The 12,569-nt window shown below is 36.7% G+C and overlaps 1 protein-coding gene across 3 annotated transcripts in view; it reads left to right on the forward strand.

Annotated features, from left to right (window-relative positions):
- The window catches only part of LOC136032125 (trypsin-1-like), a 60,412-nt gene that overhangs the window by 11,017 nt on the left and 36,826 nt on the right, over positions 1–12,569 (forward strand). The gene's annotated exons all lie outside the window — the stretch shown is intronic.

Raw genomic sequence — 12,569 nt, forward strand, 5'->3', positions numbered from 1 at the left:
TGGAAGGGGCTGTCCCCTCCTCAACCCCTCACTCTACTCTAAGGTTTTTATTGTTTTAGAAAGCAGAGTTGTTACAAAGAGCCAAACTTTGCAGATTTCTGTTTACCCAGAGTTACCCCTGCTAGGGCCTGGTCTTTTGGAAATAATTTTTTAGGAGAGAGATCAAGCTGTCTGCAAAACGTAATGGCAGATTATGTTCTGCCAAAAACATGCAGACTAGCTGTTCAATTTCTTTAGAAATTACTGCCTATAGTCAGAAGTTTTTCAATGCTGCCAGTGCCAACCTTTGTCTCGCTTCCATGCAGAATGTGAAGAGTGTTCTCTTTATCGATACCTTAAGATATGGTGTTGGATTGCTCGCAGTACAGAATCAACCGAAACAACAAAGTCGGTAAGATAACTAGACCTAAATTTATCAAGCTTATCTTCATATTCGGACTGTAGGGTGGCATCTGACGGAGATTATTCAGCAGAGAAGTACGAATTTCACTCAGAACCAATCGTTCTTCAAACACCTCTTTTTGGATATAATCTCATTCATACAGTAAGACTGTTAATACAGCAAGACAATTGTGATTTTGTATGGTCTTTTATTGAAATAATTTCATAATTGGACTTATTCATAATAATGTGATAATGGAATAATTTCATAATAATTTCATAATTCAACTTGAACTTGGTCTATATTATTTGACCTACATATCAGATTGACCTACTACATATAGGCCTATATCTTCATTGGAATACTGGACTGTCCCTGGCTATGATATTTAGATTGTGCAATGACTGATCAAAATTAGCAGATTATTTTAAATACTTTGCTGAACTTTGTCACCAAATCCATGCTTGATGGTGCGAAAAGTGATCTGGTTATCGGAAAAGTTGTGAGTTTTTTTTTATCATGGTAGAGTTTTTGTATAAGGAGCTGAGTATTCAGAGCCGATATGTGAAACATGCGAAGGATGGAGATAAGGTATTTGACATATGCAAACAGTTAAATTAGGTGGCAAAGGACAATCTGCCTGTTTTCACTTTTGTAATCTTCTCGCCTTCTGAAACCCCAGCAATCAGAGAGGTTACTTTAGTCTCGAAAGTTAATGAACTTTCTTGAGAAATTGACGGCTTTTTAGAGAATGCGATGCATTCGGGCCAGCTAGAATTGATACCAACGTAACAACTAACACTGCCCCAGCTTCTACGCTTGCCGTTGTACTAAAGAACTGTGCTGCAAACCTGGTGTCACCCAGTGCTCGTAAGGACTTCGTCGATAAAATTTGCCCTGAGGTCTCAGGTGAGATAACTGACCTAAAAAAATCGCCTTCGGAATGTAAACTTGCTGTTAAGTTAAAGCGTGCAGCGAACCAAATTGCCGAGAATTCTAGGAATAGTACCTCAGGTATCTCAGTGACTGAAATTCCCCCTGTTTAGTGGGGTCCTGAAAGGCGTACTGACCAAATACGATGAGAATCAAGTCAAAAATCTTGTACCAAACTGCATGAAAGTTTGACAGTGCGCAAAGTCCCGAGTGTTCAAGGTATACTTTGAGTCGGAACAAAACCTGGACCAGCTCTTCAAAGTGTCCGTGAAAGTTGGCCACGAAAAGCTTTCAACACAAGCATTTGTATATCTCCAAAGCGCTGTTTCTCGTATCATAAAACTAGGCATCTGACCTTGCAGTGCTACAATCGCACACTCTGCTCTTGCTGTTGATCAAGCGATCACACCTCTAACAGTGCCTCTCCGTGTTTGGAAAATATTTTCTGTCTAGAGTGTAAAGTTGCCGGCCATACTTGTTTCAGTATATTGTGTCCCAATAACAACAGTCAACAAGCAAAGCCCACGGTATGATATGAATTTGGCTGCTACTGCGTAAGCTGCCCTTTCGTGGAACGTTAACGGTGGACTTTTAGTCAAACTTCCTGTGATAAAAGGCTTGCTTTCAAACTGTGACGTATTGTGCTTGCAAGAACATATTTTGAAGATTCATAGTTTAGGCCTTCTGAAAATCGACAATAATTTCGATAGCTACTTGGTGTCCATTAAACGATTCTCTTTCAGTGGCCACCCCTCGGGTGGTATTGTGATGCTTGTTAGGACCTCGTGCCGGTCGAGTATTTTTTATTTATGTGATTTTTTTTCTTGCAGTCCGTGTAGAAGGGTATGCTATTTTGACAGATTACCGCAATGGTCGGTCGGAATTTTTATTTACTTCTGTGTTGGAGAAACTAGGGTCTTGCCTTTCAAAGATTCGCCAGTTAGATGAGTGTCGTATTATTATAGGAGATTTTAACTGTAATTTAACTAATGAATTGTTATTGCGTACTTCTATTTTGTATGGCACTTTTGACGATTGGCTTAGAATCTTGCCAAAAGATCTCGATTATGCTTAAACACACCATTGAAGTCACGTATCGAACCTTGACTATGCAGTTTCTTCTGCAAACCTTCAAGTGTCGCTTGTTCACGTCGTTACTGACTTCCAACTATCAGACCACCTTCCAATATCTGTATCTATTTCTTGATTTCTTGTTATTCTGCTCAATCTACTCTCACCCCACAACCACATCAGCCTCAGGGCTAATTTTACAGGTATTGGAAAAACATCGAAGGTGATCTTTTTGTAACCCTTACTAATTCTGCCCTGCACAAAATTCATGTTCCATTCCAGCTGCTCTTAAGAAATCCGCAAACTGATGCAAATAAAATACGGGTGTTGCTAGATATCTATATTGCACAAATTTGTCATACCCTTTGATGCCCAGAGAAAGCCGCTTTGCCTGTTAAACGTATACGTCGGGGTGTCACAAAGGATTGGCCCAGTAATCCAAGCCTTGAAAAAAAATTCCGTAACCCTAGCTCTACACAATCTCTTTCATCAGAGCAAATGTATGAGAAAGCTTTCTTTGAATTGTCCATACTATATCATTTAAAGGATTTACATTAGTGGACAGGCATAAACCCTACCGTGTGAGACTGGTCAATGTAAGTGTCAATGGTAAAAAGGAAACGCCTGTTCAAGATTCTAGAACAACAACAACACAACCAAAGGAGGAAGATTCAGCGCTGTCCAATTCTTTGTCAAGTGTTTAAGACCTACTGCCATACTCATATCGTGAACAAAGTAAAAGAGTCTTGACATATCTCATGCAAGTGAACACATTCAAGTTTATAAAAAAGGGAAATCAATTATAATTCAAGAAAAATGTTATAATCCACATGATTGAATATGTGATATAGTCACAAATCTTAAAGGACCTTTATCATTTTACAATCATCGATACAACTTTTTAATTACGTTAAACTTCATGAAAAATCATATTATCAATAAGCAAATTCTAAAAAAATTCATGGAACACAGTAATAGTCTAACATTAAAAGAAGAAGAAGAAGATTTTTAATCAATCTCAGAAAATATCAAACCTACCGCTAATGCTAATAGTTGTAGAAATAGTTATTTGATGACACTAGTGTTGGTGAGACAAAAGCAGAGACGTATTGACATCAACTTATCACAATCATCAAGACCCGCTAGTATGGAAAAGGGCAGCGGACACTACACTATGTGTTTGCGTTCAAAATGGTTGATGTTTTGAAACGTGTTTATGAAAATATTGGTGAAGTGGAAAGTTTAAGCTCCTCCGCCATATTTTCTGGACTTCAAAAAGGGCTAGCAAGTGGGTATCTTTAAAATGAATCAAATTAGATTCTACGTCGAAATCAAAGAGTTTGTTGAATCATTATCAAAAAACTTAAGCCTTTTTCCCACTACATGTAATGCAAGCAGATCTATTAACTCTAGATGAGATTCGAAAGCGTCACAAAACACTCCACAAAAATATTCTACTTGCAATCAGTGTATTCAGTCGCTATGCATATGCTATTCCATTACGGACAAAGAGGGGTGTTCAAGTTGCTAAATCTATAGAAATTATAATTAATCAAGATTGCCATAGAAAAATTCAAATAGATCGAAGTAGTGAATTTGTTAATCCACATGTTGATGAGGTATTGTTGAGATATAATACAATGCTGTATCATAGTGATAGTCTTATAAAGGCTGCCTTGACCGAACGATTCATATGAACTATTCGACTTTTAATTCCAAGATATTTTACATTGAAAAATACAGCTGCTTTTACTCAAGATTTGTATAAAATCATACAAATTTATTATCAAGGCCCTTATCGATCTCTGTCCAAAGTTAGCCCCCGGAGATCATGATGTACTAGACACTTTTCTTAAACAACATTCCTGTGAACAGGTTGTGAAGAAGAAGAAGAAAAAATTCAATGTTGGTGATAGTGTTCAAATTAATTGAAATACTAACATTTTTGAAAGGGGGAATTACTTATGATCTACTGAACTTTTTAAAGTGTCAAAAATCCTAGACACTAAACCTGTACCATATCGTCTACGAGACACCAACAATGAAGGGATTATCGGTGGTTTTTATGACTATTAACTTCAAAAAGTCGAATATAATAGTGATATCTATCAAATTGTAAAAATATAAAAGAGTCCCACACACAGGGGCAAGAGAAAGTTGCTTGTTCGTTGTCTAGGATATAACCCTGATTTTAATTCTTGGGTAGAAACTTGTAAATATATAAAAGAGACCTACACACAGGGGCAAGAGAAAGTTGTTTCTTCGTTGTCTAGGATATAATCCTGATTTTAATTCTTGAGTAGCAGTTGGAGACATATACAATGTCCAACGATTTCTATGTTACATTCATGTCCAATGTCTGTGATCCACTCTACCATTATTTAAATAAAACATGTGATTTTTTGACAAAACTCTCTTCTACCACCAATACCGATGGCGATTATGAAGTTGCTCTTCTCGATTGTATTCTGAAAATGAGAAAAAATCGTACATATGACATAAAAGTTAGACCACAGGATTAGCCACTCTTTACAGAGCAATGGATAGAATTAAGAAACTCGGGTGAATAAGGCTTCACTAGATTACCATACAAGGAATTTGTTAGTATGAAGGTTTTTTGTCGTTCTATCAATAGAGGAATCTCCGATCTTAAAAATGGTGCCTTTCAATTCAGCTATTCAATGGAACAGGGCAGAATCTGCATTAGTTCTCCCACTGACAATGATAAGGTTATTCTCAATGACAATCTGAAAGATGTTCTTGGTTAAAAAAAATATATAATCAATGGTAGAAGTACTGGAAGCACCAGTGGCATAGATAGTGTCATTTTCGCCAACTATTCACCTAGCATCTCCTCAGAAAGTTGTATATTGTTTTACACTTTATTCGTCGAAACATCAAGAGTTGGTAATAGTAAGGTTCCCCTCCTACGTGTCCTTGAAAGAAAAACCAATCAAGATAATATTCACCAATATAATATAAAGCATCTTCAATCTATCTCTGTAAACACTTCTTATTTGGAACTCTACTAGTTAACACTGAGACCTGAATTAGGTGATTCCTTAGCTTTAACAAAATGTTTGGCTGTAATTACATGTCATTTTCAACCCGTTCAATAGCAAGATGTCTAATAGAAAAATTGCATTCGTTTGTCCTGATATTGATTGCTATGTTGCTACACTTGGTCCAAGACAAATGGGTCATGGAATGGACTATTACAAAGGTCGCTCACTATTGTCGGGGTATGGTCTTTGCAGTTGGTTCGCTAAACTGTTTTGTTCTGCACAACCCTTAGCTAAAAAATATATTGTACCGGCTGCAGTGGATTTTGCATCCTCTAGACTACACGATTGGGGACTAAAAAAGAGTATTAAAGATTAAAAAAAAGTGTTTCGGAAAATCCCACGTCCGGTGCAACATCCCTTGGTAAGCGATTGAAATCTCGACAAAGTGAAAAAAGGTTTAAAAAGTCCGAGAAACACTGCATCACTCATCAGTCTCTACTGAGATCAGAAGCAAAAGACATCAATCTTGTCAAAGAAAAGGAAAAAACCAAAGAAATAAAGGAAGAAAATTGTTAGACCAAAAAAGAATTTCTTTTCCTAGACTGAAATGGTATATCTACCACACAAGGAATCCCATCAATCGATCACTTCATCTTTAAATCTATGCAATTCAGATACATCTTTAAGTCTTTTCAACATCATATCACATGTTAATAGAAGTGTAAGATATGGTTACTATGAACAATTCTACCCACAACAACCGCTCTCTGAAAACTTTCATTTTGAAATTTATTCCAATGAAGATTATTTCTTGAATTCGTCTTCCACATTTAAATATTTACCTGTAGTAGTCAAGAAATCCAACAATGACATGCCAAGTCTTACAGATGGAATATCTGATGAAAATTTTGCATTGCATAATTCATTCAGACAAATCAGTGTCTATATATATGAAAAATTGGTGAGCACTAGCAACAGTCTCTTAAATTATACGAGCTACATACAGTTTGTGTTTATAACACCAAAGTAATACAAGAAATTGAGGGGTTCAGCCAATGGATATGAATTCAAACTGTTGTCTCTCTGAATTTTACTATATTAGTATTATAATATATATATATATATATATATATATATATATATATATATATATATATCCAGCCTTATATTGGATCTGGTTGCTACGGTAGGTTGCTAGTGCATCATGTCAATATGCAAATGAGGTTCTCGTGGAAGTATGCAAATGAGATATACCTTCTCTAGTATAGACAATCTGGTTGCTAGGGAAGGTCCCTGAATGAATCAGGTTTTTAAGTAAACCGGTTATGCAAATTATGTCCTAATACGGTCATGATAGTCATGATAATGAGGCACGCCTAGGAGTGCCTATGGTCATACTACTGATCTGGGGAGTCATTATGTCCTCAGAGATATAGCCGTTTGACCTTTCAACTATGCTAAACAAAATGGCTATGTCACTATTTTTATTCGATGACTTTAGGGGAAAAAGAGGTGTGTAAGGGGGTTATTGCCCTTCAATAGTGTTCTTCACTTAGAAAGGACACTAGTACTTTTAATTACCATTTGATTTAGCCCTCTCCTGATTTTATGAAATCAGTATTTTGATACAATTACCCCTAAGAAATAAAATAAAAATTTTTGCAGATGGGAGCCTGAAACCTCTAATATAGGGTTCTTTAATACGCTGAATCTGATGGTGCTATTTTCATAACTTTTTCTTGACTTTTTTGGGTTTCCCCCTTTTCCAAAAATCATGGAAATTTTCTTAGGTTTTTAGGTTTTGATGGCTAAGATCAAACTTAATTATCTATATATTTGGAATCTCCATAAAAATCAAATTCTTTAGATGTATCTAGTATTATCAGATTTTTGTTTATAAGAGTTCTTGTTACTCTTGGGCCGTGTCGCTTCTTACTTTCAGTTCGTTACCACGAACTGCTTTATATGTGTTTTTCCTTTATTTTACCATTAATTTTGTACCACAGAAGTTTAAGAATTGAAATGGCAAGAAATTTGTTTGAAAAAATTATACCCATACCAGTTTGTTTCCATGTATCTTTTGCTAATTAAATAAAAAAAAACAGGTTTTTTTTTAACTGAAAGCAAGGAGCGAGATTAAAACTTAAAACGAGCAGAAATTATTCCGTCTATGAAATGGGCTGTCCCCTCCTCAATGCCCCACCCTTTACGCTAAAGTTTTTATTGTTTCAAATAAAAAATAGTGCTGAAAATCCAGCGCCCCTTCATGGAAACTCTCTTCCCCATAAATTCCTCCATGGAAATATCCTTTCACGTAACCCCCTCCCCCGACCCCCCTACCACTAGAGAAAGTCCCCCCTGAAACGTCAGTATACTTCCCAATATCCAGTACTATATGTAAATAATGGGCAAAGTTCACAACTTGCAGCCCTTCCCCCGGGGACTGTGGGGGATTAAATCGTCCTAAAAGACATACTTATTAAATTTTCGACTACGTTGAACAAAATTGCTCTCCCAAAATTTTGATCCAGTGACGTTGAGAAAAATGAGCGAAGAAGGGGGTCTAATTGCCCTTCAATTGTTTTGGTCATTTAAATAGAGCACTAGAACTTTTAATTCCGTTAAAATGATCCCTCTCGCAAAATTCCAGGACCACTGGGTCGATACGATCACCCCTGGAAAAAAAATAAACACGAGTCTTCATCAGAGGTCATAGAGGAAGAAATGACATATGACAGCATCCGTGATCTTTCTTCTGGCAAAAAATACAAAATTCCACATTTTCGCAGTTAGGAGCTCGAAACCTCTACAGTAGGGTTCTCTAATATGCTGAATCTGATGGTGTGAATTTCATTAAAACTATATGACTTTTAAAGGGGTGTTTCCCCTTTTTTAAAAATAAGGCGAATTTTCTCAGGCTCATAACTTTTGGTGGGTAAAACTAAACTTGATGAAATTTACATATTTCAAAGCAGCATAGAAATCCGATTCTTTTGATGTATATACTGGTATCAAAATCTCGTTTTTTAGACTTTTGGTTACTATTGAACAGGGTCGCTCCTTATTACAGTTCGTTATCACGAACTGTTTGATAATATGTCTTTGCATATCTTGCCGGATTCATTCCAAGTCTGTCTTTCTAGTTCTAAGGTTCTATTTTTCAAATTTTAAAAATTATGCTCAAGTCTTTACGCTTGAATGTTTAATGTTTCTCAGCTCTAAATTACACATGGAACAGGGGCACTGATTGGAGGGCAGGTGGAAGGGCAACTGTCTCCTTAGATTTTTTGTCCCCTCTCTTCCCTAGATTTCAAAAATACCTTTATTCTGTGAAGAAAACTCTTTTTTTGTATTTTCATAAGTAAAACAAAAAAAGACGATTACCCCCCCCCTAGATTTTAAAAACCACATTTTACCCTGCTCCTTCTCCAACGTGGTGTATATTGTCACCCCTACCACTGCCATTGAATAGGTGCTGTGCTCACAAATTGGCGCTTTAGTCATGCACATTTGTTCGTTTTATTTACAGATATCACGGTAATGTGGGTAGGGCATTAGTGTATTAGGTGGCAATTTGTCACGAAATGTCCCAAGAAGCTTTTGTCAGTATTTTTGTTGAGTTGGATGGCGTGTACAACTGCAGAACAATATTAAAGCAAAGACGTTTAATGAGAAGTCTTCTATTTTTCTATTCTACTCGTCCTTCAGACGGTTCTGTGAGTGACGCTCTAGATTTAAGAGGACTTGAGGGGAGGGGCAGCATACGTGTTATTCCTGGTAATGAATGTCTCTTTTAGGTTTGACTTACTACTTATTTTTATCCCCCTTCTACATTGTGATATTTGCGAAATAATGCTCAATTTGTCAAATTTGCGTTTCAGCTAAGACAGTTATTTATTTAGCTTAATATGTGAAACTTATTTTGAGCAAGGACAGTCATTTAGTCGACGAAAGGGGTCAACGACGGAGGAAGCAACGTCTGTTGACAAAAAGGGGTTGGAAACCGAACACAGAACCTGTTAACTAAAGGAGTTGGAAACGAAGTGTTGCATTAAGGATTCTGAGACGAAGAACAAACACTGATGACCAAAAGAGGCAAAATAAACGCTGTGCTTACTCTTCACCCGGGGTGGTCAGAAAACGAGCGCATGCATTGTTGACCAAAGGGGGTCACAGACTGCTTACTAGATTTGGTCGGAGGCAGAGCGTAAGTACTTTTGAATGAAGAAGATTGGAGACGGAAAATACATACCATTGTCCGAAAGGGTCGAAGGCTCGGCGCTCTCACTGTTAACCGATTGAAGTGGGAGGCAGTTCGCACACACCATCTACCAAAGAAGGTTGGAAACGGAGATTATGCACCGCATACCAAAGGGAATGGGAGAGTGATCATCCGTGCTATTTAGCAAAGTGGGTTGGAGATGGACAATAAACACCGTTTTCCAAGGGGGCTAGCTAAGAGATAAAGGTGCGTGCTTTTCATGAAATGTGATTGAAAATGGATCGTGTGCATCAATAATGTATCTCGTCTCCCTCCAAGACCCTAAACATTGCCTCAATCCCAAAGGAAATTTCTGTGTAGGTGCCTGACCCATACTAGCTTTTTTGTTTGAGACAAGATATATAGTACGTGATTTCATAGTAAAGTACTTTATAAATTATTAGCAAACAGAATAAATTGCTATTTTAGAATTTAAACTTTGACATAATTTTTAAAATCAACTTTAAGCAGGGTTTACATTAAAAAGAATACACAATTAGGCCAGTCATTCTACGTGATAAATAAAAAAATAAGTTTGTTTAAATGGAAGCAAGGAGCGACATTAAAACTTAAAACAAGCAGAAATTACTTCGTATATGAAAGGGGCTTTTCCTTCTCAACGCCCGCTCTTAACGCTAAAGTTGAATTCTTTCTCTTAACTCTACTTTCTAAAACAGTAAAAAACTTCAGCGTAAGGAGTGGGACGTTGGGGAGGAAAAGCCCCTTTCACATACGGAGTAATTTCTATTCATTTTAGGCTTTAATGTCGCTCCTTACTTTCAGTTAAAAAAACTTGTTTTTCATTTAATTTCTGGACGTTTTGAATTAATATATGCTTTGATCTTGGTTCTCTGCACATAAATAATTAAAACGAAATTTGCATATTAATTTTTTTTTCTAAATGGCTTTCTCATAGTTTTAATCAGAAGATTCCGAGAAGAAAAAGGAGCGAGGGAGGAGGCTAGTTGCCCTCTAATTTTTTGATTACTTAAAAGGCAACTAGAACTATTAATTTTTTACGAACGTTTTCATTAGCAAAAAATATACATAACTTACGAATTAATTTACGTAACGAACTTCTATATTCGTATGTTTTTATTGCGTATATGAGGGGGTTCACCCCCTCTTCAATACCTCGCTCTTTACACTAAAGCTTAAATTTTTTCCCAATTCCTTAAGAATGACCCCTGAATCACAAAGCCCGTAGAATACATAGTTGAAATTACTAAAAATACTTTAGCGTAAAAAGCGAGGTTACGAGGAGGTAAACCCCTCATATGCGTAATAATTTCTGTTCGTTTTAAGTTTTAATGCTGCTCCTTACTTTCAGCTGAAAAAACTTTTCATATTCATTTTTTCATTGTTTCTTTTAGATAATGCTAGAAAATCCTGCGCCCCCTCATTGAAATTCTCTTCCCCCATGGAAAATTCCTCCATGGAAAGATCCTACCTCATATCTTCCTCAACTTCTCCCCCCCTGGAAACCAAAAAAAATCCCCCTGAAAACGTCTGTACAGTTCCCAATAACCATTACTATATGTAAACACAGGTCAAAGTTTGTAATTTGCAGCCCCTCCCATGGGGATTGTGGGGGAGTAAGTCAACCCCAAAAACATAGTTATTAGGTTTTTCGACTACGGGGAATAAAATGGATATCTCAGAATCTTGATCCGGTGACTTTGGGGAAAACATGAGCGTGGGAGAGGGCCTAGGTGCCCCCTAATTTTCTTGGTCACTTAAAAAGGACACTAGAACTTTTAATTTCCATTAGAATGAGACCTATCGCGAATTCTAGGACCACTGAGTCGATACGATCACCCCTGGAAAAAAACAAACAAACAAAAAAACAAACAAATAAACACGCATCCGTGATCTGTCTTCTGGCAAAAAATGCGAAATTCCATATTTTTGAAGATAGGAGCTTGAAACTTCTACAATAGGATTCTCTGATATGCTGAATCTGATGGTGTGATTTTCGTTAAGATTGTATGACTTTTAGAGGATGTTTCCCCCTATTTTCAGAAAATTTTCTGAGCAAATTTTGTCAGGCTCGTAACTTTTGATGGGTAAGACTAATCTTGATGAAACTTATACATTTAAAATCAGTATTAAAATGCGATTGTTTTGATTTAACTATTGGTATCAAAATTCTATTTTTTAGAGTTTCGGTTACTATTGAGCCGAGTCGCTCCTTACTACAGTTCATTACCACGAACTGTTTGAAAAAACTGTTCAAATCTTGACAAAATCGGAGGACGAATAGTTTTTACACTAAAATGTTCAGTAAAGATCTGTTTAAAAGTCCACAAAAATCTGAAGGCGGAAAATGCCTCAAAATTGCACTTGAAGGCTTGAATTTTGGCCCAAAAATAAAAAAAATAGATGTTTTGACTTTGAATGCGTTTTTAAGAGCCTTTACAGTGTCTTTGGCCGGCTGAGAACTAATATTAGCTTTAAAGTTGCTTTAGACTTCAGTTTCACTAGAAAAATACACAGAATTCTGCATATAAGGGCCTGAAAATATTTTTTTCTTGGAATATCCTTTTCTATGAAATATTCTTTTCTTACCTACTGAATTCTACAAAAAATGGGCACGAAAGACCTTGCGACCTCAAATTCGCGGAGCCAAAACTTGTGAAGCGGTCCAATTTTGAGTCAAAACACAAAAGTTCTTTTGCGTTTGACGTATTAGAAAACATTACGAATTTGAAAACATATTACCTATCAGCCTTTGAGGTTTTGATAAGTCCCGAAAAAGAACATATTTTGGGCACTCCCTGGCTTCAAAATTGTGTGAAGTTTTTGTGTGCTATCCTCCGGACCAGGTATGGAAAAAGTTCCAAAGCTGTCAGTAGCAACATTCAACAGAATCCAAAAAGTTGCCGACACTTTAGCAGCACAACGTGTGTCTTGGCAG

The sequence above is a fragment of the Artemia franciscana genome, chromosome 10 (genome assembly GCF_032884065.1).
Source record: "Artemia franciscana chromosome 10, ASM3288406v1, whole genome shotgun sequence".
NCBI lineage: Eukaryota > Metazoa > Arthropoda > Branchiopoda > Anostraca > Artemiidae > Artemia > Artemia franciscana.